This window comes from Nomascus leucogenys, chromosome 15 (assembly GCF_006542625.1).
Source record: "Nomascus leucogenys isolate Asia chromosome 15, Asia_NLE_v1, whole genome shotgun sequence".
Taxonomy (NCBI): Eukaryota; Metazoa; Chordata; class Mammalia; order Primates; family Hylobatidae; genus Nomascus; species Nomascus leucogenys.
In genome coordinates, this window is record NC_044395.1 from 14403518 (window position 1) to 14427172 (window position 23655).

Below are 23655 nucleotides of genomic sequence, written 5' to 3' on the forward strand. Positions count from 1 at the left end.
CCTCCTGGGCTCAAGCAATTCTCATCCCTCAGCCTCCCAAGTAGCTGGGATTACAGGCTCGCGCCACCATGCCAGCTAATGTTTGTATTTTTGGTAAAGATGGGGTTTCACCATGTTGGCCAGGCTGGTCTTGAACTCCTTGCCTCAAGTGATCTGCCCACCTCGGCTTCCCAAAGTGCTGGCATTATAGGCGTGAGCTACTGCACCCAGCCTACCCTATTTTTTTTTTAATATCTGAGGAATCTGTAATAATGTCACCTCTTTCATTTATGATATTAGTAATGTGTGTCTTCTCTCTTTTCATCCTGATCAGCTGGCTAGAGGTTTAATAATTTTATTAATTTTCTCAAAAGAACCAGATTTGGGGTTAATGTTTGCTACTGTTTTCCTGTTTTCTACTTCACTGATTCCTGCTCTCATCTCTATTTTTTTTTTCTTCTGCTTGCTTTGGTTTTAATTTGCTCTTCTTTTTCCAGTTTCTTAAAATGAAACTGGTCAGGTACGGTGGCTCACACCTGAAATCCCAGTACTTTGGGAGGCCGAGGCAGGAGGATTGCTTGACCCCAGGAGTTTGAGACCAGTCTGGGCAACATAGTGAGACCCCATCTCTACTAAAAAAAATTAGTGGGGCACACCTGTAGTCCCAGGTACTCAGGAGGATAAGGTGGGGACAGCCTGAGCCCGGGAGGTTGAGGCTGTAGTGATCAAACCACTGCCCTTGAGCCTGGGCAACAGAGTAAGACCCTGTCTCAAAAAAAAAAAACAAAAAAGAAGTTGATGTCATTGATTTTAGACCTTCTCTCTTTTCTAATAGGTGTATAATGCTATAAATTTTTATGTAATTCTTTAATGGCAACCAACAAATTCTGATATGTTGTTTTCATTTTCATCCAATACAAAATACTTTGCCATTTTCTTTTTTATTTCCACTTTGACTAAGAATTGTGTTATTTATTTTCCAATATTTGGAGACTTTCCAGAGATCTTTTATTGATTTCTAACTTAATTCCATGGTGACCAGGAAACACACTTTGTATGACTTGAATCCTTTTAATTTACTGAAATTTACTTCACAGCCCAGAATTTTGTCTGTCATGGTAAATGTCCCATGTTTGCTTGCAAACATGAAAAAAAAAAAAAAGTATTTGGTTGTTGGCTGGAATGTTCCAAAAATGAAATTAAATCAAATTGGTCAACAGTATTGTTTAAGTATTCTATATCCTTGCTTATTTTATCTCTTTGATCAATTACTGAAAAACGGATACTAAAATAACTGACAATGTTTGTAGATTTGTCTATTTGTCCTTTCAGTTATGTCAGTTTTTGTTACATGAATTTTGAAGTTTTGTTATTAGGTGTATACATGCCTAGATATGTCTTCTTTTTAAATTGACCCTTTTATCAGTACGAAATTACTTTTTTTATCCCTGTTGATATTCTATAATCTTAAATCTACTTTATCTGATATTAATGTGGTCTAGTTTTCCTTTAATGTAGATTAGCAGGACACATCTTTTTCCATCCTTTTAAACAATGTGTATTTTTAATTTTAAGGTGTGTTTCTTGTAGTATACAGTTGGGCTTTGCTGTTTCATTTAATCTGATAGTCTATACATTTTAATGGGGGTGTTTGGACCACTTACCTTTAGTGTGATTACTAATGTATTTAAGTCTATCATCTTGCTATTTGTCTCATCTGTTGTTTCCCTTTTCTCTTTTTCATCTTTTAAATTAAATTCTTTTAATCAACTGATTTTTAAAACAATTTTAATATTCCGTTAACTTGTCTGGCTCTCTCACTAGATTTTAAATTATTTGAAGGCAAGGACCACATTCTATTTGATTTTGTATTCTACTTAACTATTATGGTGCCTGACAATTCAATACATTTTTACTACATGAATTCACTCATTCCATACATTTTTAGTGAGAACTACAGAGGATATAAGTTACCCCAGAAACCACAGCCTTCCTTCTAAGAGAACTCCAATTTTATTCAGTTATCTACTATTCCTCTCAGAGTCCAGATGACTCAGGTCAAGCCAACCCCATCTGTAGCAACAGTGATGGGCCTTTTTGGCCTAACAGTAATTCCATTCTTGGGTAAGCAGTTGGTTCCAAAAAAGCCAATAAAAGTAGAAACAAAGTTCACTGGTGGCATCTATGAAAGTATTTCCTCATTCTTGAGAGAACGATGTGAAACTTCTTTCTCTCCCTCCCACTGAACCTGAGTGAAGAAGCAAGCAGCCTTAACAGCTACTTCGTAATTCATCTTTAAGGACTAGTTTAGGATGAGGCTGATTTTGATGGCAAGAGTGTAAAGATGGAAAGCATCTGAGCCCTTGACATAGTTATGTCTCTAAATCAAAAATCTCTGAAGCCTACCTCTAGATTTCTTTTTTATGTGAGCCAGTAAATGTATTACTGCTTAAGTCAGTTTGACTTGTGTTTTCCGTTACAGGCAGCCAAGTGCATACAAAGTTACACAAACACCAACCTATGCCAGGAGGTTCAAGACACTGGAGATTACATTAATGAACAGATAAGGTCCTTGCTCTCAAGCAGCTTACATTCCACAGGAGGAAGATAAACTCCACAAAAAAAAATTGTACCAAAGAATTTCAAATCGTGGTAAGTGCTATTAAAAAAAGATATTATTTGACTACATTAATTTAGTTTATTCAAAAAAGACCTTAGAGGCATTTGAGCTGAGACTTAAAATGAAGGAGCCAGCCATGGGAAGATCTGGGCCACAGAATTACAGGTAAAGGAAACAGCTAGTACAAGAGTCACAAAGGATAAGCAGATTAATGTGTTTGAGAAATACAAAGTCCACTGTGGCTTAGGCATAGAAAATGACCAAGAGAGTAGTAGAGTAGTGCTGAAATGAGATCCACAGAAGTAGACAGGGGCCAGCTAACGTAAGAATGTGAGCCACAGAAACAGGCTTAGAGTTTATTCATAATATAATGGAAAACCACTAGAGAGTTTTACATCATGATCTAATTTGAACACTAAGGAAGTTAAGTACAGTCTGTTTACAGTTTATTTTGTCTCAAACATCAAATACTTATGCAGCATCTAATATGTGGAAAACACTGCATAAAGTTTATAATGTTGATATAGTATTTCTCTCCCTCACTCCTCAAGCAAGAATTTCACATTATCTTGAAGGTAGATTTTTAGAAAAAAAGAGAAAAATAAGAAGAAACTAGCAAAGAATGGGAGGCGCTATTAAGTTGTCCTTTCTACCCTAATTTCTCCAGATTATGTCTGAAACTTATAGTTTTTGTTTTGTTTTTTAAAGCATAACAAGACTGAGAGGCAATCTGGTAAACTTAGAACTATAGTTCAGCCATTAGTCTCTGCCCAGGCAAGTGTTTCAGCCTTGTTCTAACACAAGTATTTGGATTTTTCCAAGAGCTGATGTCAGGGCTTTTCACAGAGACAGAACAGCATTTATAGGCTAGAGAAGGAAAAAGGGTTTCCCCAGCAGCTATGCTCAATGTGGCCTTTGTACTGCTCCACTGCCAAAGGCAAGAAGACCCTGCTAGATAGAGCTATTTAATTCCTGGAAAAAATTCTACCCTGGGAGGGTGGAGGATGGTGATTGGCCAGATTCCCCATTAAGGGAACATAGCTTAATTTTCTATCAAATTAAACCCAAATTTAAATAAGTTCATCATCAGAACAAAGGTTTCTTAATTCTTATTAGAAAAAAATCATTCTGTGGAACCTGTATATAAGAGATGAACCGGCTAGAATAAACATACATTCTAGAGGTAAGGAACAATACAGTAAACTGTGTCACATTTCCTGCGGTTAGCTTCCCTGAAAAATATTCATTTGGGAAGAATGGTTAGTTGAAGAACACTCAAAAGCCTCAAACTACATTTGGTAGTCAAAAATTATGCTAGGTGATAGCTCCAAACACATCATCCATTATCTATAAGAACAATAATTAACAAAATCGTTACAATAATAGCTAAAACTTGAGTAGCTTTACTTGCATACTTACAGTATCTGCTTTAAGTACTTTTTATGCATTAATTCATTTAATTATAACAATAATTCTATAAGTAAAATGTTTAGCCTTGTTTTATTGAAGAGAAATGTGGGGTTCTGAAAGGTTAAGTAACATATACAAGTTATATAACTAGTAGAAGAGGGAGCTTAGATTCAAAACCTCACAGTCTAACTAGAACCCTTGCTTTCAACCCCTGGACTACCACCTTACAACAGAAACCATTATCATCTTCCCTTTGTACAGTTTTTTATTAATAGTTAACCAAAAGCTTTCACAAGTGAGACTCAGAAAACTAGATCTAGTATAATGACAAGATACTTAGGTAGAAAGGTATTCATATCCCGTTATACAGTTTTAGGAAAAGATAAGCCGATAGAAAGAACTCCCAGTCCTACACAATCTGTATCTCCTAATCCCAGAGCTCAGTGGATAATTCAGTTAATATCTATGTGCCATATGGGCAACTTGCCAGCTATACATTTAAAGAGAAACATGTCTCCACCTGAATGGCAACATTTCTGCAAACCACTCATTCCTTCAATAAATATGTGTTCAATTCCAGGTAAAGATGGGAGAGAGCAAAAGCAATTCTATTCCATTAGCCTTCCTCAATACTAAAAGCAAAAATAGAAGGCAGGAGGAGCATGAAGGAAATGATTATGATCTCAAACATTAACTACAAAACATACTTGCCAAATCTGTTAAATTCTGGAGTGCTACCAAGGAAGTCTGGTAGGCTTTGACCAGGAAACGGATTTCCCTAAACATAAAGATCACAGGCCTGAAATGCAGATCCAACTATCCTTTGATTAGAAAGGCACTACCCAGGTGTGCGAATAAAACAAAGGAGTAGGGGACACTGTAGAGACCCAGAACAGCAGGAGGAGAAAAAATAAAGAAAACATAATATGACACATTCTTAGATTTAGGATACTCCTGGATATCGAAGGGTTATCTGCACTCCCATGTTTTTTGCAGTGCTATTCACAATAGCCAAGATTTGGAAGCAACCTAAGTATCTATCAACAAACAAATGGATAAAGAAAATGTGGTACATATACACAATGGAGTACTATTTAGCCATAAAAAAGAATGAGCTCTTATCATTTGCAACAAGATGGATGGAAATGGAGGTCATTATGGTAAGTGAAAAAAGCCAGCGACAGAAAGACAAACTTCACATGTTCTCACTCATTTGTGGAAGCTAAAAATTGAAACAACTGAACTCACGGAGACAGAGAGTAGAAGGATGATGATCAGAGGCTGGGAGGGGTAGTGGAGGGTGATTATAGTAAAAAATAATTTAACTGTACATTAAAAATTACTAAAAGAGTATAACTGGATTGTTTGTAATACAAAAGATAAATGCTTGAGATGACAGATACCCCATCTACCCTGATGTGATTATTACACATTGCATGCCTGTATCAAAATATCTCATGTAATCCATAAATACATACACTCACTAGGTACCCACAAAAATTAAAAATAAATTAAAAGACTACCTGAAAATGTAGACGACCTAAAAGTAAAACCCAAAACTATAAAACTAGAAGCAAAGAGGTGTGACCTTGGGTTAGGCAAATATTTCTTAGATATAGCAAAAGCACAATGTATAAAAGAAAAAATGATAAATTAGAATTCAAAGTTTAAAACTTTTGCTCAAGGAAATGTGAATTATATCTCAATAAAAATATTAAAGAGAGAAAGAGGATGCTAAAAAAATGAAAATACAAGTCACAGGCTGGGAGAAAGTATTTCTAAATCATATATCTAAAAGGACTTATGGCTGGGCACGGTGGCTCATGCCTGTAATCCTAGCACCTTGGGAGGCTGAGGCAGGCAGATTACTTGAGGTCAGGAGTTCAAAACCAGCCTGGCTAACATGATGAAACTCCGTCTCTACTAAAAATAAAAATAAAAATAAATTAGCCAGGCATGGTGGTGGGCACCTGTAATCCCAGCTACTCGGGAGGCTGAGGCAGGAGAATCGCTTGAACTCAGCAGGCGGAGGCTGTAGTGAGCCGAGATTGCACCATTGCACTCCAGCCTGGGAAACAAGAGCAAAACTCTGTCGCAAAATAAAATAAAATAAAATAAAAATAAAATCACTTATATCCCAAACATATAAGGAACTCTTACAACCCAATAATTAAAAGCTCAATTAAAAACAAGATTTGAACAGATAATCCACAAAAGAAGACATATGGATGATAAAATAGGCACATGAAAATATGTTTAACATTTTTAGTCATCAGATGAAATGCTAATAAAAACTACAATATGATACCATCACACACAAAGTAAAATGGCTAAAATTAAAAAGACTGACAAAACCAACTATTAGCGAAGTTGTGCAGCAACTGGAATGTTGCTAATGGGAATGTAACACGATACAGCCACCTGGAAAAACAGTTTGGCAATTTCTTAAAAAGTTAAAATATATACCTACCACATAATCCAGCCATTCCACTCGTAGGTGTTTACCTAAGAGATGAAAGCTTATGTACACACAAAAACCTGTACGTGAATGTCCAAAGCAAACTTATTCCTAATAGTCTAAAACTGGAAACAACCCAAATGCCCATCAACAGCTGAATGGATAAACTGTGGTATATCCACACAATGGGATATCATTCAGCAGTAAAAAGAAATGAACTACTGATACACAGGAACACAGACAAATCTCAAAATAATTATGCAGAGTAAAAGAGACCACATAGAAAAAGCACAAACTATGTGAGTTCACTTACAAAAAGACATGCAAATTAATCTATAATGACAAGAAAGAAAGCAAGAAAATTCAAACTACTCTATTAGGACCAAAGACAAGTCAATGGGTACACCTGGGGATAGGTGAGGAGGGGTGGAGGGAGGGAGAAATTATGAAAATGCACAAGGAAACCTTTGTGGTGAATATGTTTATTTTCTTAATTGCGGTGATACTTTCCTAATCGTGTATATATATCAAAACCTATCAAATTATACTCTAACCATAGGCAGTTTATTACACACCGATTACATTTCAATAACTGTTAAAACTCTCAAGAAGCCTAATGTTTAAATGAAACAAAACTACCAGTAAACATTATGTTATACCTTACGAAATATCTTGTAAGCAAAAGACTCAATGGTCTGAATATTTTCTACTCACTGTAAATTTACAGCATTTGAGACTATATAGTGACAAATAAATAAACAAAAAAGAAACTTTGCTGCTTTTTTTCTTTGCTTATATGGAATGCTTTAGTAAAGTACTTTCAAATAGAACGCTGGGTAAACAAACCTATGGTTAGCAAGTTCTATATTACCAATAATTTTGTATGGGGGAATTCCAGCAAACTTCAGATTACTTGACTACATTTGATTGTTTCGTAGGTGTTCTTCTTTTAAGATTCTTACACTTAGTTCCTTAAAGGATCACTGTAATAGAAAGATTAATAATTTTGGCCCCCAGGGAATCTTTTGGTGTTAAGAATTATGAAGTTACTTACATATTTTGCCAATGTACTATACAAGTCTATTATTTATTCATTCATTCAAAAAATTAATTTATAATTGCATACTATGTAGCCAGGCTCTAGTCTAGGTCCTTGTGACATATTTGGGGGAAGGGAAGAAGGAAGATGACAGACAGTAATAATCTTAATAAATAAATGTATATTGTATGTAATGTTAGAAGATGATATGCACTCTATCACCCACCCCTCCCCACCACACACAATGTACAGCAGATTATGAAGGATCAGTAATGGGAACTAAATATAATAAAAACACTAAAGTAATGAGAATTGTTTCCATAGACCGTATGTGAAAATCTTTTACACTGAATAGAATCATGAACCAAGGTTGCCTAGTCCAACCCTCACACTTTACAGATGATGTTAAATGATTTGCTCAATCACTCAGTTCTTGGCACAGATTAAAGATTAGGATCCCTATCTCCTTTTCACTCATGGCATCACTATTTGTGATGTCAAATAATCATGATAAAATGCTTTAATCTACTCATATACAAACAGTGGAAAGAGCTTTAGAGTCTGACTGACCCAGGCTTCATCACTTCATGGCTTTGTTACTTATGGTAAATTACTTAACCTCTCAAAATGTAAATTTTCTCATCTATAAAAGGGAATGACAGTTTTTGTTTGCTTGTTTGGACTAATGTGCATGCGATAACAAGAATGACAATAATTTCGTGACTAGGTTGTTATGAGGATTAAATGTAGTAGCTTATGTAAAACACCTACATGTCAGTACATAAATATATAACACTGCAATACTTACATGCTTGCACCAAAAATGGTACATCATATGCATGAGTTTTTTATATCCTCTACTAGACTATAAACCTGATAAACATCTAAAGAACCAAGCATAATGTAAATGCTCAGTAAGAATTTGTTAATTTGTTAATACTTCTGAGGAGTCAAACGGCTTTCAAAATGTGGCAACCAGTATGATAATTCATATCACCATGATGGAAATAATCAAATTAACTGAAAGCTCCATAGTACGCTTCAACATGTTTTCAGTCTGTCTTTCCTAAATAGAGGAAGTCTGTAGCACTTAAATGCTTTTTAATGTCACAAATTATGGTCCTAGCTCTTTCTGTCCACAAGAAAATAATTCTCACCATGAAAAATACTTTCAAGAGAAAACCAAAAATATCTTCAGCATTTTATATTACTTCTTTTCACATTCATCCCTTGGTTCCTGTATTTACAGCTATAATTGGAAAGAAAAAGAAAGCAGAATGCAATTCCAGTGCCATCACAGCAACTCGGCAGCTTCTTCAAATTTATAACCAACATTTTAGCTGACAAGAGCAAAAATACCACAAACTGAACAAAGGATAAAATAATTCAAGTTGATAAGATTGTTTGGTGCCATGGATACCACGTTTTCCAATGATTATATATTTCAATTTAGTTTCCAGTGCAAAAACAGGAAGATTACTCTATAAAAACATTCCCTTCCCCCACTGTAATATTAATCCCCACCCCCTATATCCCATCCATGGTCTCTTGGGTATCAAAGGGAAACAACCATCCTGAAGCATGAGATAATTAAATCACAATTCACAGAATAATACGTCAAAGCCTCTAAGATTCAAGAGAGGTTATGCCAATTCAGTTCTAAAAAGGTAACATAAGAATGCTGCATCCTATTCTTTCGAATAAAGATATCCTTGCAATGCTGGATGTTAGAACCTTTGTTGTAAAGCTAAGCAATTAAGGCATGGGTTTTCAAAACTGGGAATTTTCTTCCTTAGGTCAAATTAGGTTTTTTAAAACATGATAAAAATCCTAAAAGCTGTTGTGAGACATAATAATGAACAATGTAAAAATATCCTTTTCCTTTTTATTTTATTCCTGTTACAGGTACATCCCTTTCACTGAAGCTATTTTTCTACCATTTTGCTCCATTTTATACACGACCCAGAAAACAAAGACTGCAGTAGATTACCTGGATCGCCGGACAAATCAGCAGACAAGCAAAAGCTCCAAAGGCTCGTTTCCATGGAGTAGAAGAAAATGAAATCCTCACCCAAATACCACTCCCTTAGCAATCCTAAGCTTTTTCTTTATATATACATTCGACATCCCTGGAAAGGCATTTGTCAGATGATTTTACTGACCACAAGAGGGATGATAAGAAGAAACCCCACCTCTTCTCCCACCCCCAATCATCTACCATCATCATTCGAAGCCCAACACTGAGCTGCTAATGGAAAGACAGAGAACAGCATCCATGTATATTTCCCTAGAATATCACTCAGGAAAATATACATAATATAAAGAAAGCAAGGATTTGGCTGATAATTCTCTAGCAGAACAGGTCAAATAGCTCCCATAAAATTAAAAATACTTGCAAAAAAGATCCAATTATAAAGCCACAAAAAAAAACCCTAATTTTCTTCTTGAATACAGTATGATTTTTAAATTGGGAATTTCCCAAATACAGTGCCAAAAAATGGAGTCCCTCAAATACCTTAAAATTTGGTTGTTGTTACTGCTCCTTTTCCTAAAGCCAGATAAACCAAGTAAGTTAGGATTTACAAAAAAAAAAAAAAAATCTCCTTTTGTTGCTAGTATTACCCCTTCAAAGAGAATCTGGGACAGGAGGTGGGAGTAGAGGAGAAACAGATTTAAAACATGGGGGGAGGAAAAATATTTTCTGCCCCAATAAGCCTAATTAAATCTGTAAGCAAGACTGAGAGGATTGAAATTTCTTCATGCTACTCTGTCTGTTTGTGTTTGATTATTGTGAATCTTCCCAGGTCTCAAACTATGCCCTAGGCATTATGTCTGGCATTCTGTTAACTAGCAGCCTGGCCTCTTACAGTAGAATGAGGGAGGAACAAGAGACAGACTCATGCAATCTAATCCCTAGAAGCCATGTAATTTTGCTAAAACAATAATTTGCCTCAAACACTGCTCTAAAAAATGCATTGCTATACTAAGAAGACTCAGCCTCCACTTTCCTTTTCTGAAGCATCAACCCAACTTGACAATTTGCAGGCACACAATTTCTGGGATCAATATATAAGTAATGAATGAAAAACATGTTGTTTATAAAACATATTCCTTAAAACATTTGAATACATCTAATTTTAAGTTAAATCCCAGTAATCACTCTATCCACATAAATTATAGCTCAAAGTTCTGTGAATTTTGAAGGAAATCACAGAACCTCAAAACTGCAGTTAGTGATCTATGAAGAATCAGCTTTCAGGGAACACATAACTTGGCAAAGGTAGTCACCTTGTAAGTAGTTACTAAAGAAGTAGTTACTGATTAAGCAAATAGTCTAGATTTGCTAAAAACAAATCAGACTAGACTACTGACTGTGGCTATCATTAGACTTCCTCCACCTATACCGAGGCCTCATGTTTCTCTGATGCTTGGCACTTTCTGACCAGCCCAAGTATCCTAAGAAACACGAAGCTACCCATACGTCAAAGCCTGTGTTGGCTGATGAGGCAATTTCTCACACAGGACAGCTTAGAACTTGAAGCTAACTAATTTCATGTCTCAACATCTCTATCATTCTAGATCACCAAACAAAACTTTAGTCATCCATTAATCATGTGACATATCTAACAAAATCTTCCACTGTTCCCCTCTCTATCAAACTTTTTCACTGTGTACTCTAGGACAGGGGTCTCCAACTCCTGGGCCACAGACAATACTGGTCCATGATCTGTTAAGAACCAGGCCACACAGCAGGAGGTGAGCAAGTGAAGCTTCAGCTATATTTACAGCTGCTCCCCATCACTCACATTACCACCTGAGCCCCACTTCTGTCAGATCAGTGGCAGCATTAGATTCTCAGAGGAGCAGGAACCCTATAGCAAACTGCACATGAGAGGGATCTAGGTTGCACGCTCCTTATGAAAATCTAATGCTTGATGATCTGTCGTTGTTTCCCATCACCCACAGATGGGACTGTCAAGTTGCAAGAAAACAAACTCAGGGTTCCCACTGATTCTACATTATGGTAAGTATATAATTATTTCATTATACATTACAATGTAATAATAATGAAAATAAGGTAGACAATAAACGTAATGCACTTGAATCACCCTGAAACCATCTCATTACCTGTCCTCCCCCAAACACCCTCCCAGTCCCATTGAAAAACTGTCTACAACAAAACCGGTCCCTGGTGCCAAAAAAGTTGGGGACCGCTGCTCTAGGACTCTTTCTACAAGAAACCAAACACCACTACACTCTTAACTTCTTCACAGAATGCACTCCAAACGCTGCCTTCACCAACACCTGGCTCTCCCCCAAAGACACTGTTTCCCTTTTTTTTTTGAGACAGAGTCTGGCTCTGTCGCCCAGGCTGGAGTGCAGTGGCGCAATCTCTGCTCACTGCAAGCTCTGCCTCCCGGGTTTGCGCCATTCCCCTGCCTCAGCCTCTCAAGCAGCTGGGACCACAGGTGCCCGCCACCACGCCCGGTTAATTTTTTGTATTTTTAGTAGAAACGGGGTTTCACCGTGTTAGCTAGGATGGTCTTAATCTCCTGACCTCGTGATCCGCCAGCCTCGGCCCCCAAAGTGCTGGGATTACAGGAGTGAACCACCACGCCCGGCCCCCTTACTGCCTTTTCTAATGGAAGCCACTCCTTATTCCAAACCTCAATGCTTTCAGATCCCAGAGGAAATTTACAATTTTCTTAATTTTTCTGAATATCCAAATAACCAATGCACATATCAAATGGTGCTCAACTTTAAGGAAATGTAAATTAAAACCACAATGAGAGAGACAGAGAAATAGAATAAATGAATACATACAGTACTCATGAAGATATAAAGCACCTAGAAACTACATCCGCTGATCAGACTATAAATTGGTACAATCACTCCAGAAAATTATTTGGTACAATCAGCTAAAGCTGAACCAGCAAATTCCACAACTAGGCAGAAATGTATATGTATGTTCACAAAAATACATGTCCGTGAAGGTTCCTAAACAGCACTGTTAGTAACAGTCCCAAACTAGAACTATCTAAATGTCCATCTGCAGTAGAATGGATTTTTAAAACTGCAGTTTATTCACACATTACAGTATTAATCAATAATGCAAATGAATTATGACCACTCATAATATACAGATAAATGTCATAAACAATTCAAAAGAAAGATGCTAGATTAAAAAAGAGCACATACTGCACAACTCCATTTCTATAAAGAACAAAAGCAGTCGAAAGTTAAACACAGAGTTACCATACGACCTACAATCATACTCCTAGGTATTTACACAAGGGACTTGAAAACTTATATCCACGCAAAAACCTGGCCATGGACATTTACAGCAGCTTTACTCCTAATGCTAAAAACTGAAAGCAACTACAATGGCCTTTAATGGGGGAATGAAAAAATAAATTATGATTCATCCACACAATGGAATACTACAACAATTTTTAAAACAAATGAATTATTAATTTACACAACATGGATGAATCTTAAATACATTTTACTACATGAAAGAAGCCTGATACAATCTTTGGATTTTTCATGTATTTTACTACATAGAAAAATCCAAAGACTGTATCATTCCATTTATACAACACTCTGGAAAATGCAAAAGTAGAGAGACAGAAAATAAATTAGTAGTTGCTAGGGACTAGAGGAGAGGAGAGGGTTTGACTACAAGGGGATGCACAGGGGGACATTTAGGGTGCAGGATCTGCTCTGTATATTAGGGTGGTGAATACATGACCCATTGCATTTGTCTGAACCCACAGAACGGCACAGTACAAAGAGTGAACTTCAACAAATGTTAACCAAACAACAACCACTAACATCAACCAAAATGTCAGAGGATCCCAAGATGACATGTGGATTGCAACGAACGAAACTAACTGCATTACAAATGTATGACATAATTTCACTGAAGGGGCAGTGAAAAAGGAACTAACCTAACAAACTTTGGAACACGGTGTTTTGACTTGAAATTGTAAGGCTAATGACAAAAGAAACTGTACATAAATACTGTACTCATGGGGTATGGGGTAATAATTCTAAATTTGCTTTTCATGTGTACATAGGTTGAACAAATAAGTGAATGGATAATGGGGTGGCTGGGGCCAGGTTTCTCATGGTCAGACAAGGAAGTCACAGATTAAAAAGGAGGACTAGAGTGAACCTTGTGGTACTGGATTATAATCAGAGACATCAATATCAACTCATGTTTAACTTAACATATATGCCAACTGATACATACAGAAACAATTAGAGATGTATGTGTATACATGGGTTAGTATTCACACAGATATTACCTAGCTCTGTCCCTTAAGAGGGCCTAAAAGCAACGATACTCCAATAGCAATGAGCATACCTAGTAACTACATTTTGGTTCCTAAATAAAAGGAATCCTAGTTCCTTCAAATGGCTGATTCTACAGCTGGCGCAAAGAAAATACACGATGAGCCTGCAGCATCTTCTAGTACCACGTCAGGAGATGTTCAAAAAACAAAAGGATAGGGGCATATGAAAGGGACATAAACAGTAACCGGAAAACCTTCCCAATAGTCAAAGTTGGAACAATTTAAGCAAAAGAAAAGAAACCTAGCATTAGAACTCAAAGTATAAAATAAACATACATGAGTCCATACTCATATAAATGACTGAATAAACAGATAAATGTGGGGAAAGATCCAAATCTTCCTTACAGAACAATTTCAAACCATATATGTAGATATCTCCCCCTTCCCAAAGTGCAGGTTGGACTTAGTAATGTGTTTCCAAAAAACAGGGTATAGTGAAGAAACCTAGCAAACACTATCTTAACCAAGTGGTCATGGTTAACATCACCAGTGATGCCACGTGGACATCATGCACCCCGGATGAGAGGAAGAGAGGATTCTTTCCAAAAATGCATAACCCAGTCTAATACTGAGAAACAGCAGAAAACCCAGACTGGGGGACATTCTACAAAGTCCTCGGGGATGGCAAGGTCGTGACAAACAAGGAAAAACTGAGAAACTGTCACAAACCAAGAGACTGGGGAAACATGAAAACTATAAGCAATGTGGTTTCCTAAATTTGATCCTAGAATAGAAAGAGGCCATTAATGAAAAAGCTGGAAAAATCCAAATGAAGTATGAAGTTAGTTAACAGTATGTACTAAGGCCGGTTTCTTAGTTTTCACAGATATACCACAATAACGTAAGATGTAAGCAATAAGGAAAACTAGGTGTAGGGTATATGGGAACTCTATGTGAGTTTTCTGTGTTATTTATGCAACTTTTCTCTAAATAAAAAATTAATCCAAAAAAAGTTTAAGGATTAATTAGTCTATGGTACTAGAGGTCAGAATAGTGGGTACTCTCAGGGGGCAGTGAATTTAATTGCTGGTTGAAAACATTTCCACAAAGAAAACTCACTTCACTGGTGAATTATCACAAGCATTTAAAGGAAGAGGTAACAATTCTACACATGACAAATGAAAGTGAAAACACATGACACTTCCCAAAAAATTTTCTGAGGCCAACACTGTCTCAGTATCAAAACAAGGCAATGACATTACAAGAAAACTAAACACAAATATCCCTTAGGAACAAAGGAACAAGAACAATCATCAAAATATTAGTAAACCAAATCTATCAATAAATAAAAAGAATAATACATGATACATAATAAAGAGACCATTAAGATAAACCAAATGGGGTTTATCCTAAGAATGCCAGGTAGGTTTAACACTCAAAAATCAATGTAATTCACTGTATCACCAGTCTAAGAAAGAAAAGCCTCAGATGAAAATACCTCCTGGCAAATTAAAAGAAAAAAGAAAAGCCATATGATCATCTAAACAGATACAGAAACAGCATATGACTAAATTCAATATTTGTTAATTATAAAATTTCTTACAAGCTAGGAATAGAAGGTAACTTCCCCAAACTGATAAAGAGTATGGAAAAAAAAAATCATACTTAACGGTAAAATACTGAATGCTTTCCATAAGATTGAGAACAATGCAAAAATGTCTACATGTCTGCTTTCACCACTTCTTTTAACATTTCAGCCAAATGAGTAAGACAGTGAAAATAAATATATAAAAGGCTTACACCTTTTAAATGAAAGTAAAACTTTTTAATAACATGACATTATGGAAAACTCCAAAGATCTATATAAAAAAAGCACCAAAAAGCAAGTTTAGTAACAGTATGTAAGATCAACATACAAAAATCAATTGTATTTCTATATGTTATCAATAAAGAATTAAAAATTAATTTTTAAATGCTATTTATAACCTCAAAACACATAAACTTAACAAACCATGTGCAAGCCCTGTATGCTGAAAACTATGTAATGTTTATAGAGAAATTAAAGAAGACTACTTAAATGGAGAGAGAGATGCCAATGGATTGGGAGACCTAATTTAAGATGTCAATTCTCCACATTCTGATCTAGATTCAACACAATCACAAAATCCCAGCCTGTTTTCTGTAAATAGAAATTGACATGCTGACTGTAACATTCATATAGAAATGCAAAGATCTAGAAGAGCCAAAACAATTTTTAGAAAAACAACAAAATTGGAAGACTTATATCACCTTATTTAAGGACTTAAAGCTAAGGTAATAAAGACAAAAGAACAGGCATATTGATCAACAGAACATAATAAAGAAACCATAAATACAACTATGCATAGACAGTCTATTAAGTTTTTAACACAGATGCCAAAGCAATTCAATGGGAAAAGGACAGTCTTTTCTGCAAATGGTGCTGGAGAACATGCCAAAACACTCACAAACTTTAATCCTTACCTCACACCATATACAAATGTTAACTTGATATGAATCATAGGCCTAAACATAAGAGCTAAACTATACAACTTCTGGAAAAAAGAGAACATTTTCTGCAACCTTGGGTTAAGTCAAGATATTTAAAACAGGGACCAAGAAGCATGAACACAAAATAAAAAGTTGATATATTGAACTTCATCAAAATTAATAACTTACGCTCTTTGGACGGCATTGTTAAGGAAATAAAAGGACAAGCCACAAACAGAAAGAAAAACGTCTTCTAAATGTAACTGACAAAGGATCCATATCTTACCTCTCAATAAGATAAAGACAAGCCAACTTCTTAAAAGATTTGAAGACACTTCACAAAAGAGGACAAAAGGCCAATAAGCAAATGAAAAGTCCTCAATATAATTAATCATTAGAGAAATGCAAATAAAAAGTAGAGTGAGATGCCATTCGCACCCACTACAATGACTAAAATTAAAAAGACTGATACTACCAAGTGCTGATGAGGATGTAGAACAAGTAAAACTCTTCTACATTTCTAGTGGGAATGTAAAATGACAGAGGCACTTTGGAAAACAATTTGGCAGTTTCTTATAAAGTTAATCAAGGCCAGGTGTGGTGGCTCATGCCCGTAATCCCAGCACTTTGGGAGGGTGAGGTGGAAGGATCCCTAAGTTCAAGACCAGCCTGGACAACATAGTGAGACTCCATCTCTAAAAAAATAAATAAAATAATTTTTTAAAAGTTAATCATATATTTACCATATGACTCAGCAATTCTACTCTGAGATGTTTACCAAAGAGAAAGAAAAATATATGCCATACAAAAACTTACAGAAAAATGTTCAGATTTATTCAAAATAACCAAAAACTGGAAACAATCCAAACCTCCACCAACAGGTCAATGGATAAAGAAACTGATTTATTCACACAATGTAATACTATTATGGTAAGAAAATGGAACAAACTACCATTATATGAAACAATTTGGATGTATCTGAAAAGTATTAAGCCTAAAGAAAGAGAAGAAAGGCTGGGCATAGTGGCTCATGCCTGTAATCCCAGCACTTTGCGGGGGTCAGGGCAGGAGAATCACTTGAGCCCCGGAGTTTGAGGCCAGCCTGGGCAACACGGCAAGACCCCATCTCTATAAAATACTAAAAAATTAGCTAGGTGTGGTGGTGTGCTCCTGTGTGGTCTCAGCTACTTGGGAGTATGAGGTGGGAGGATCACTAGAGCCCAGGATATTAAGTCTGCAATGAGCTGTGTTTGCGCCACTGTACTCCAGCCAGCCTGGGTAAGACAGACTGTCTTAAAAAAAAGAGAGACAGAGAAGACAGACACAGAAAGATTACATACTGTATATGATTTCATTTACATGAAGTAGAAAAGGCAAAACTATTTTGACAGAAAGCAGAGAGAATTTTTTGGGGTGATGGAAATGTTATATATCTTAATTATGCTGGTTGTGATGGTTAAAAAGTTTACACACTTGTCAAAGCTCATCAAAGTACACACTTAAAATGAGTGAACTTAAGGAAGTCAGTATATCGAAGAGGCCTGCACTCCTATCTTTATTGATGCACTATTCACAATAGCCAAGATTTGGAAACAACCTAAGTGTCTATCAACAGACAAATGGATAAAGAAAATGTGGTACATATACACAATGGAGTATTATTCACCTATATAAAAGAATGAGATCCTGTCACTTGCAACAATGTAAATAGAACTGAAGGTCATTATGTTAAGTGAAATAAGCCAGACACAGAAAGACAAACTTCACATGTTCTCATTCATTTGTGGGAGCTAAAAATTAAAACATCTGAACTCACGGAGATAGAAAGATGTTTACCAGAGGCTGGGAAGGGTAGTGGGAGGTTGGGGAAGTTGGGATTGTTAAAGGATACAAAAATATAGTTCGATAGAATAAGATGTAGTATTTGATAGAACAGGGTGATTACAGTCAACCATAATTTACTGTACATTTAAAAATAACTAGAAGAGTATAATTGGAATGTCTGTTACATAAAGAAAGAATAAATGCTTGAGGTAATGGATACCCCATTTACCTTAGTGTGACTATCATGCATTGTATCCCTGTCTCAAAATACTGCATGTACTCCATAAATATAAATACTTATGCCCATAAAAATTAACAATAATATAATGGTGAATTTTATATGTAAATGATATCCCAAAGTCTATTTTTTAAAAGATAAAATGAAGGAAATAAGTCTCAGTGTCTAGAATTTAAATTGCGGATAAACTGACCAGCCTCTGTAACTTCCTACTTAAAATAGGAACCTAAGTTGTTCCCTTAGATAAACAAAATCTTTAGAATTTGACAGGAAAGGAAACCTTTATTTCAAAAATACAATTTGAAAATACAATCTGAACATTTAAAAAATCTAATTCTCAACTCTGAACACATTATTTGTAAAAAATATTTAACATTTCAATGAGTAGTATATCAATATGATGATTTATTTAATAACTAAAGCCCAAGCAATTACCAGAGCCATTCACCTAACTAGGATATGCCTACCAGAACATTCCAATACTTTACACTGGAGAAATCTGATAAACATTATTTTGGTGATCGAGGTCATCATCAATAGTCACATATCATGTTAGTAGTAAGTACCCTTGGCATGAGTTGATGAAGATGTCACTTTACCTCCGTGATCTTCCTTCCAACAACCCATACTCCAGTCAAATCGTAAGAAAAACATCAAGCAAATTCTAATATAGGGGCATCCTACAAGAAACCTGACCAGTACTCATCTGAACTGTCGAAACCATAAAGAACAAGAAAAATCTGAGAAACTGTCACAGCCAAGAGGAGGCTAAGGAATATGACAAACTAAATATAATGTGGTTTCTGAGGAAAGAAAAAGAACAATAGGTAAAAACTAAGGAAATCTGAATAAACTACAGACTTTAATTAATATTAATGTTAACACTGGTTCAGTAACAAATGTACCATACAAATGTAATATGTTAATAATAGGGGAATCTGAGCATGCACATGGGTTATATGTTCTTTTCTAGCTTCTCATTTTCGGTAAATCTAGCCCTGTTCTCAAAAACAAACTTTTTATTAAAAAAAAAAAAAAAAAGTCCACCCCATCAGAACTTGGAACACTACAGGTAAAGGAAAGTTGCAAAGGGGAAAGAAATCAAGAAAATAATTGTACGGGTGCTTTTTTTAAGAATATCATTACAGTGTTGGTAGAAAATATTGTAAAGCTCTTTTTTTTAACCATTTAATGGAAAAAGAGAAAACATAAAAGGAAAGGTCAAAAAGATGATCTAACAGGGATGTTAAAAATACTTCCCAATGCTTATACAGCTGTACTGGTGTTCTGACGTCAATCTCAAGACTCCCATGGATTATACCAACAATTCACTCTTTGGTGTTTGCTGCTTAAGTTTCAAAGTAAAACCAGTTGTTAATGAATGTTCACAGTTTCCATGATAAGAAGACTCACTTTGCCTAAAACCTGAGGCATACAGTGGCTAACCGTGGCAGGAGGAAGGGCAGAAAAAGAGAGGATCATTCTGGGCATGTTTATTTGAGTTTAAATTAAGTCTTCTCTCTTAGCTCTTTGGGTCATTCATCTACCCATTCTTTATTTTCACTGAGAAACTAAAGTGAAAATACCAATCTCGTTCATTTTGTTGGCAAATCTGAAGATTTTGTGGGTAAAAGCAAATTACTAGTATACCCTTCTGAGAGTTGATATCCAAAAATTTATGAAATTTCAAAGTACAGAATACCTGTATATTGCATGGTGGATTTAATTTAATAGAGCTATGTTAGTAATTTGAATCATTAATATGTATGACTCAATGTAATGAATTAGTCATAAAAGCATAATCTGTGCTGTAACCATCATATACATTTTTCACAATTTAAAAAGAGAAGTTTTTAAAAAATATTTATTTTTTTCTGTTTGCAAGTATATGAGAACTGAGATCATTAAACTAAAATTCACGAGGTCAATTCTGCATACTGGAAGTTAACTTGTACTATGCTGTATTAGAGGAAAATCACTTTTATCACAACACATATTGAAAATCCATAAGGCCACCCACTCCAGAGGAGATTGATCCTTAGCCTTGTAAACCTTTAAGGCCAAGAAGAAAAATCAGCTGGAGAGCTCAGCAGCTCAATGAAGTTGTTTTCATCAAATGTCATAATGTTCACACACATATTTAGCCACAAACAGTAACCCAACCGTATTGCCAGAAGTACCCCCCTACTCTTTATAGGTGCTTAAATAAAAATGAATGAACGTTTCTTCTGTATCCCTGGATAAAATTTCCCCAGCAATGTCAAAACTGCTGAACTGTGAGATATCTTTAAAAAATTCTAACTAGGCAATTCCTTTTTATGAAAAAAAGCATATCTAAAAGTCATAGCATCTCTCCTACACTGAACAATGGTTAATACTCTGAAATGATCATAGGAAAAGGAAACAGGAGGAACCATGCTTGGTTAACCAGCCACTAGATGGAAAAACATTTAGCTACGGGTGTCCATAAAAATACATTTTTTGGCCGGGTGCAGCGGCTCACGCCTGTAATCTCAGCACTTTGGAAGGCCAAGGTGGGCGGGTCACCTGAGGTCGGGAGTTTGAGCCCAACCTGACTAACATGGAGAAACCCCATATCTACTAAAAATACAAAATTAGCCGGGCGTGGTGGTGCACGCCTGTAATCCCAGCTACTCGGGAAGCTGAGGCAGGGGAATCACTTGAACCCTGGAGGCGGAGGTTGCGGTGAGCCAAGATCGCGCCATTGCACTCCAGCCCAGGCAACAAGAGCGAAACTCCGTCTTAAAAACAAAAACAAACAAACAAAAAATCCATTTTTCATATTTTAATTATTTTCTCAAAGTAAGTTTCTTAAATTGCCACCATTATCAAGATAATAGTTGCTCCCTGAAGAGAATATGGGGGAAAAAAACATAGAAAGGTGAAAAAACCCAAAGTCCTACCACCCATCATTATTCTACTAGTTAAATAAATCATTATACAATTACAGAATATTGTACTAATAATAGAAATACATTTCCAAGTTAGAAATACATTTCCTAACCAGATGTTAATTCATTCACCAAATATGTATTGAGCATCTATTATGTGCAGGCACTGTTCTAGGTGTTGGGAACACAGCAATGGATAAAACAAACATCCCTCATTTTACTCTTTGTGTTTTGCTGCCAGAATATTATATAGAACATTGTAGAGAACAGAATGTTGTATAGCCACAGAACATAGGTACTCACATGGAAATAAAACATATTTTAAAAAGTATATTGTTAAATGAAAATGTCAAACTACAAAACAGCACCTATGGGGTGATTTCATTTGTGTAAAGAAAGTTAATGGTGGCTACCTCAGGTAAATCATATTAAACAACTGGGAGAGGGGAGGGACCTTGTCACTTTATATCTTGTATGGTTGAAAAGGATTAATCTAAACTGTATTTTATTACTAAAGCTGATAACAGGTCAGTGAAGGTTCATTAAGCTATTCTAATTTTTATCTATGTCAGAAATTTTACATAATGGTTATTTTAAAGCATTGTTATATTAGAAAAAATTACTTCTAAGAAAAAAATCTTGAGTTTAGATTATACTGGTAATATGGAATACCTTTTTTCAACATTTATTATTAATAGCTTATTTTGTGCATTTATTTTTAATTCTAGGGGTAGGCTCCTCAGTTAGAGAGACCTTAAGCAGAAAATTATCAATAAGTTACAGTTTGATAATTTTTAAAAAACTTCACATCTGAAGTCCTATGAAGTAGATATGATAAGAGATACTGGGGATAAAGAGACAAAAGCTAAGGTAGAGAAGCTATATAACTTTTCCAAGGTTGTTCAGCTAACAAATGGTAGAGCCTGGATCTGAACTCAGGCTATCTTATCATAAATCCTGCCTGCTTTTTACAAAAAGTTGAAAAATTGTAGGGGAAAAAAAAACCCATAAAAACTGAGCACCTGCCTTACCATATAAAAAATAAGCTTCAGTCTTCCATAAATACATCTTTCAAATGCAGAAAGTTAACCAAGGATTCCTTTGGTTACTTGCCTAGATGTATTTGAGAGCAGAACTGAATTATACAAAGCAAACTACTTAATAACACACTGGTAGAAAGGCTTGTCAGAAAGAACTTTGTACTGGGCCAGTATATGACAGTGTGTAGTGAAGCACAAATAACTACAGTCCAGAGGCATTACATAATTTCAAGCCAATGTTAAAGATGGTATATCTATATTAGAACATATAAATATTTTGGTTCCTGAATTTAAAAAAAAAAAGATCAGAGGAGATCAGAGAGTAAACAGTTCTAATCAAACTCAGACTGCAGTGCTTAATAGTGGTAAGTAAAATAGAGATCGCTTTGGATTCATTTGTAACTATAAGGCATTTTTACTGTACTAGTGGTTATCTTATAGTTCCTATTACTTTATCTAATGTTCCCTTGGAAGTTTTAGTGGCCTTCAGCGTATCACCAAAAATTTTAGTATTCAAAAGTTCATATGTGTTAACACAAAAATGTTGAAAGCATCACTGCTCTAGGTTATAAGCCAGCTCAGTGCCTGACAAATTAGATCATAAGCTATCTAAATAACCTTGGCTTAGTTTTCCCAAAGAAATCAGTTTTGGTGAGTGCTGCTTTCTGTTTTCCCCTCAGATTTTTAGTAACGGTCATTCAAAAAACCATTTGAAAAAGTGCTCTTTCACTTATGAAACTGTTGTAGCAGATACTGTTCCCAATATTGTCTTGAAACCTTGGTGAACAGTATTTTTTTAATTTAATGGGAGTAAAATTAGGTTTGTCTCCAAGGAGGAAATACATCCACCAATAGAACTAAATCATATTTACCTTATTCCCACAGCATCCTGAAAGCAGAAGCTTAATTACAATGGCTGTATTGGCCCTCATAATTATCATATTTGCACTGATCTCGCTGTAATAACTTGATGTTCTATTTTTAACATCTTTAACTGAGGTGAGTGTATGTTCACGTGCCCTTTACTATAAACCATTTCACATCCTTTTTTAGGAAGTGGGGTATAAGCGTTATAATCTTTAAGAGTCAAAATGATAAGTTTATGTATTAAGGTATTCTTCTTTGAAGATATAGTATTTTGTTTTTTGAGATGGAGGTTAGCTCTTGTTACCCAGGCTGGAGTGCAGTGGCACAATCTCAGCTCACAGCAACCTCTGCCTCCCAGGTTCAAGCAATTCTCCTGCCTCAGCCTTCTGAGTAGCTGGGATTACAGGCATGTGCCACCACACCCGGCTAATTTTGCATTTTTAGTAGAGATGGGGTTTCTC

The 23655-nt window shown here is 35.6% G+C and overlaps 1 protein-coding gene across 6 annotated transcripts in view; it reads right to left on the bottom strand.

The window, feature by feature from the left end:
• The window catches only part of ARHGEF12 (Rho guanine nucleotide exchange factor 12), a 154489-nt gene that overhangs the window by 94502 nt on the left and 36332 nt on the right, over positions 1 to 23655 (bottom strand). For 2 of the 6 annotated variants that reach the window (XM_012495978.2, XM_030794743.1), the window contains exon 1: positions 9497 to 9778. The exons of the other annotated variants lie outside the window; for them this stretch is intronic. The gene's annotated coding sequence lies outside the window, so the exon portion shown is untranslated. Of the gene's footprint in view, positions 1 to 9496; positions 9779 to 23655 lie in introns of those variants that run through there. 6 annotated transcript variants of the gene reach the window in all.